Below are 6,447 nucleotides of genomic sequence, written 5' to 3'. Positions count from 1 at the left end.
CTTTCTTTCTTTCTTTCTTTCTTTCTTTCTTCTTTCTTTCTTCCTTTCTTTCTCTCTCTCTCTTTTTAAAGATTTATTTATTTGTTTGAGAGAGAGTGCTTGAGCAGGGGGTGCAGAGGGAGAGAGAGAGAAGCAGCCTCCCCGCTGAGCACAGAGCCTTATGTGGGGCTCCATCTCACAAACCCTGAGATCATGACCTGAGCCGAAATCAAGAGTCAGATGCTTAACCAACTGAGCCACCAAGGCCCCCCCCCCCCCCCCCCCCCCGTCATTCCACTCTTAAAAAACTTGGCTGGGAAGGAGAGAAGAAAGAGGGTGGATGCTGGAGCACACAGAAGGCTTGCGGAGGAGAGGGCTTGTTTATAGGCTGAAGGAAAGAATCAGTAGAAAGAGAATGCTTTTGGCGCCCAAGGAGGCAAGGTTAACAAATTGAGTATGGTTCAGAGACTGCAGGAGAGGGGTCTAGAGAGTGCAGGTAGGAAAAAAAAAAAAGGGAAGAAAGGATGGATTCATGTGTAGATGAATATAAAAGTAGGAGGGCAGGAAATTGAGAGATGCCAGTCCGATAGCCTCTATTTTCTTTGTACTATGGGAGTGAGAGGGGTATAGATGTTTTGAGAACATTGGTGAGCTTTTAAAAGTCATTACGAGGTACTGAGTAAGAACCAAAGAATTGTCAGGAAGAATCCAGGCCACAGCTGAGATTAGAACCTAGGAAGTTAGCCTGTGTGGTGAAGGTTGAAAAGGCAGATCCGTCCTGGATTGTGGTTTTAGTGGATGGCAAGGGGGGCAGGGGAAGGAGTGAAAAAAGCACTAGTCTTGGAATGATTGAATTGTAAAACCCTGAGACCTACACTGGATGAGAAAGTGAGGGCAGCAGAGGTGGTGGTAGTGGTAGAGGGGTCAGGAGAAAGAAAAGAAGGAAGGAATTAAAACAAAAAAAAAAAAGGAAAGGTTAGGAACAGTGGTTCTCAATCCTGGTTTACCGAATAGGGTGCTTAAAAATGCAGATTTTTGGCCCCGTGTGAGAGATTTCAATTTAGTAAGACTTGAGCAGAACCGAGGGATTTGCATTATTTTCCAAGTTATTAATTACTTTTAAAAAATGGGTAACACGAACATGACATAAAATTCATAAAGTATGAAAGATACACAACAAAAAGTAAGTCTTTCTCTTACCCCTGTGGCAACTCCTGCTGCCACTATCTCAGATGTTCTGTTAGGAACATTCAATACAGAATTCCATACAAAATATGCTTTTTTTTTTCTTTATGCAAACAACAGCATCTTATACATACTGTCCTATACTTTTTTTTTTTTTCCCATTTAGCCATATGTCTTAAAGATCAATCTCTGTCAGCTGTTCAAAGCTCATTCAGTATAGGGGTGCTTGGCTGGCTCAGTCGGTGGAGCATGTGACTCTTGAGCCTTTGGCCATGGGTTTGAGCCCCATGTTGACTGTAGAGATTATTTGAATAAGTAAGTATTAAAAAAAAAAAACTTCAATGTTCTATTGGCTGCTTGGAATTCCATCTTTTAACAGCAAAAGATGGAAAACAATAGATGCTTATATTAACTCTCTATTTCAGGGATTGCCAACACTGGAGGAGTTTTTCAGTACCCTGTGTATAGATGTACCAGAATTTGGAATTCCACATTCTTAATAGATTGTGATGGGGGTGGGGAGGATTCATGGACTACCATTGAAAAACACTTGTCACAGGATCTGAGAGCATAATGAGTTTCAAAGATGGAAATACTGAGAAAGAGAGTGAGAAAACTGGATGGACTGGGAGCTTTTACTTTGCATCATGATCTCTACTGATTTATTTGGGAGAGTTTATCCTGAAGATATCACTTCCCTGGGACATACATACAAAATATACTATTTGTGCATAATTAGGAAATGGTTATATATTAACAGCTGCTGAATCCCAGTGCCAAAAGGCAAAGCAAAAACAAAAATAAAAACCAAAACCAAAACCAAAACCAAAGGAACAAACAAAACTCATAAGAAACACATTCCCATGTGCTGTCAAGTTTTCCATAAAGAAAGCTTTGAAAAATCTCCAAGGGAAAGATCTTTTTATTACATCATTGTTTATCTTTGCCATTAGAAGAAGCAATTGAGGGCTGTCTGGCTGGCTCAGTCGGTGGAGCATGTGACTCTTGATCTCAGGGTCATGAGTTCAAACCCCACATTGGGCATGGGGCCTACTTAAAATAATAATAATAATAATAATAATAATAAATAAAAAGCAATAGAAACTAAATGCAACAAGTCCGCAACATAGAATTTCCCAGGATTCTTCAATTCTGCTTGGATTTCTTGAATTGGGGCTAGGACAGACTTAGAAAGTAGAAAATTCTGGATTGAAACACAGGTTGATTCCACACCTCATGATATTCCATTACCAGACACCACTTCCCATCAAGGAATGTTCTTGGTGCTCCTTGCCAGAAGGGCCAGACATCTAGCTTCCAGAGGTGACAACTCCCATTTCTGTATAACTACAGGCAGATGATCCAGAGGAAACTGGTAGCTACTAATAAGGTGAGCTCTTCAGAGAATCCCCCAGGTAGATCAGTAGGCTCAATAGGTCCTGCCAGAATGACGCTACTGTGGCTGAAACAGAAAGGTAAGTAAGTTCTTTACTATGGTACAGCTAAACACATCAGACATCCACTGATAGAAGAATCCTTTCATATGAAAAGATGGGAAGTAATACATGTGCATATCGTTTCTAATTCAGGGATTCCCAGCATTTGGGGAGTTTCACAATATCTTGTACACTTCCTGCCCCAAAAGTGTTGGGCATGAGTTTAAGAAAAGTGAATTGGGATTTTGAGATATAACAGAAGATACCCTCAAGATGACCCAAAATCATAGCGAGAATTACTGAACTAGTTACTGTCAATTAAAACATTTTCTAAAGTACTTCTCACATGGAATTGACATTTAAAAATCCCAATAGAGGGGCACCTGGCTGGCTCAGACAGAAGATCATGCAAGTCTTGATCTCAGGGTGGTGAGTTTGAACCCCATGTTGGGTGTAGAGATTACTTAAATAAATGAATAAATAAAAACTTTAAAAAAAAGTTAAAAAACAAACAAACAGTAGGTTGAGTTGAGATTTCCCAGAAGGATGAGCTGCTTTACTTATTTAGTTCCATATCCATATTGGTATTTTATAATTCTATAATGTAGGATTTATGAAGTTCCTCTCCTCTGCTTTGACATTTACTTTCCTGATGTGATATAAAGTGGTATATAGCAAGTAACTAAAAAGAGAATCAGGGAAGGACTTTAGGGCACTTCCCTTCTCTTCCAAATGATCTTCATCTTTATTCCATATTTGTTCTAAGCTGATGATAACGTTTTCAAATGTTGAAGAATTACCAAGTGAAACCTAAAACAGATAAAATCTTTAATTGAAAAGTCATTGCTTTCTGTAATGCTTTATTTTTTCAACTTACATGGACTGAGTGTCAGTTGACCTTAACAGCTTTCTGCTAGGCATTGTGAGACAGGCTGAGAAGTGCCTTGCCCTCAAGGAATGTACAGTTTGGTTGGAGGGATACAAAGTAGCACACATTTAAGTGCTAAATGAATGGAACATATGAGTGCTTTAGGCTATTCAAAAAATAGATGAATGGATTTGAAGTAGTCATGGCAGATTTTGGTGGGCAGATGAAGGAGTAAGTTTTTCTAGGTAAGGCAAATGGTGTCAGTAGGCGCATAGAGGCAGAGATTAACAAATGGATGGGCTGGTAAATAAAATTAAATGGGCATGCTGTTATTTGCCAGTAAAAATGGTTTCTGCTTGGGAGTAGTGGGAGTTAAGCTAGGGAAGTAGTGTGATTCTGTCGTTGGGGACCTTGAATGCCTGGTTCCCAAGTATGCCTTAGTACTGTAGGCACCGCAAGGGAATTGAAAGCTTCTGAGAAAAGGAGGGGCCCAGAAAAAGTGGATTAGGGGGATTAATTTGTTGGTGGAATGTAGAATGGTTTTTGAACGTGTGGCAATAGAGGCTATTTGGTATGAGTGGATGAGGGTATCCACCAGGATGGCTGATCCGGCATTGTGAAGGCAGGATTATGTAGGACAAAAACCACAGGAAACTAGACCATGGGGGAGGGTATCCGAGCTTTCAAGTCTGAGCTAGTTGGAAAATATTGGTTTCACTAAGAGAAATAAATAAGAAGGGCTGGTTTGGGTTGAGGAAAAAAAAATGGGTACCTGCTACATTTAGGTTGTTGGCAGGACATGTGGGCTGTAATGTCCAAAGTACATAATAGTTGCTGCATATATTGACTAAAGCTGCAGTTTGTTCACCTCTGCTCCAAGATGGCTTGGGTGGGGGTTATTAGAAAGGTTTGCATGGGGGCACCTTGGTGCCTCCATTGGTTAAGAGTCTGCCTTCAGCTCAGGTCATGATCCCAGGGGCCTGGGATCAAACAACCCCCTCCCCTCCCCAGTCCTGTTAGGCTCCCTGCTCAGTGGGGAGTCTGCTTCTCCCTCTCCCTTTGCCCCTCCCCCTGCTCGGGCTCTCTCCCTCAAATAAATAAAAAAAAACTTAAAAAAAAAAAAAAAAGGAAGGCTTTGCATACTCAGCTTTGTTCCTTTCAGGCAGGAGGGGAGTACCTGCTGTCAGAGCATTCCCAGTCCTCAAGGGGTCCACGAAGTAGTCAGGAAGTATAATTTTAATAGAATTAGCTGAAAGATGAGCAAATGTCAGGTGGTGGTTTGGTAGTATGTCATTGCTGCTAACTTCGACATGCTAAGTGTAACATTATTAATAGCTTTTATGCAGGGCTCAGAGGACTAACACTTAGCAAATTAGATTCCTTAGTTTTTGCACTGCTCTTATATTTTAAGGTATATTACTTTGGGCAAACCATTTAACCGCTCTGTGCCTTGGCTTCCTATCTATAAAATAGAAATCTTATGTGGCAGGATTCATAAACATTTCAAAAGATACAGATAAAGAGCATTGTAGGGTTCTCCCCTTTCCCCCCCACTCCAAAGACCGAGTCAGTCTTTCAAAAAGGTCATCCATTTTGTTGAGTTCTTTCAATTGCTAACTTAATTAGCATTTTTCTAAATAGTCCAGAGCTGAAAAATGTAGTCTATAACTGCTTTTTCTACCTGCTGGGCCTGCTTTTTTTTTTTTTTTTTAAGATTTTATTTATTTATTTAATTGACAGAGAGAGAGAGAGAGACAGCGTGAGAGGGAACACGAGCAGGGGGAAGTGAGAGAGGGAGAAGCAGGCTTCCGGCTGAGCAGGGAGCCCGATGCGGCGCTCGATTCCAGGACCTCGGGATCATGACCTGAGCTGACCCAACTGAGCCACCCAGGTGCCCCTGGGCCTGCTTATTTTGCTAACCCCTTTTACTCAGTGGCTGGTGTCATTGGATTCTCATCTCTAGGCTCCTGGATCTACCCCAGCCCATATTAGAAAGGGAATTTGAGTTCTGTATTAACTCTCTGGGACCTCAACAAAAGGCAACTGTGATCAATGTGAAATTTGGTCTCAGTTCTAGGCATTAAGTTCCTTCTTTGTTTCTAAGTCTCCCTCTGTCTGTCAAATCTGGCCTTTGGATACTTGTCTTGTAGCCCCGAGCCCAAGTTCTTGCCCTGCAAACTTGCCCAGCACATTGTCTCAAGGACCTGAATTCTTTGATCAATTCCTTATAGGGAGAGGAATCCAGACCTGGAAGAAAGCACTGAAGCTGGGGCTCTGCTATAAGCAGCACATTTTCTTAATGCTTGCCATGAATTCCCAATTTTTGTCTGCTCTTGGACTTCCCCAGGTTGTGTTCCAGCTGCCCACTGACTTACAACACTTGCAGTCTGTGTGTTAAACCAGCCTCCTGCTGGCTGCCTTCCTGGTGACTGCCCATTCCACACCCTCCAGATACTGTCTTCTGACTGCTTGCTCATCACGCCAGCTGGGTCTGCTTCCGATTCCATGATGTATCTAGGTCTGGTCTCCACTTCTTCCAGTCTACCTCACCCTTATTACAGTTAATCCTTTTACATTAAACTAAAGCAGGTATTTGCTGGTGTGGAAACTGATGTGGTATTGGAATTTTATCCTTGTTTATGTCTTTGTGTTGGGAGAGCTTGGGATCACTTCCAAAACCGGCTCAGAGAGCTTTCCTTTCTCTTTTAGGAGAAACAAATGAACACTTGACAATACCTTGTGTTTAAGACCAAGCCTCAAGGGGCGCCTGGGTGGCTCAGTTGGTTAAGCGACTGCCTTCGGCTCAGGTCATGATCCTGGAGTCTCGGGATCGAGTCCCACATCGGGCTCCCTGCTCAGCAGGGGGTCTGCTTCCCCCTCTGCCCTCTTCCCCCTCTTCCCCCTCTGCCCTCTTCCCCCTCTTCCCCCTCTGCCCTCTTCCCCCTCTGCCCTCTTCCCCCTCTTCCCCCTCTGCCCTCT

Source organism: Mirounga leonina, unplaced genomic scaffold, assembly GCF_011800145.1.
Source record: "Mirounga leonina isolate KUSES-001 unplaced genomic scaffold, KU_Mleo_1.0 Mir_82, whole genome shotgun sequence".
In the NCBI taxonomy this organism is placed as follows: Eukaryota; Metazoa; Chordata; class Mammalia; order Carnivora; family Phocidae; genus Mirounga; species Mirounga leonina.
The sequence above is the reverse complement of the archived record's forward strand: the minus strand, read 5'-3'. Positions refer to the sequence as shown.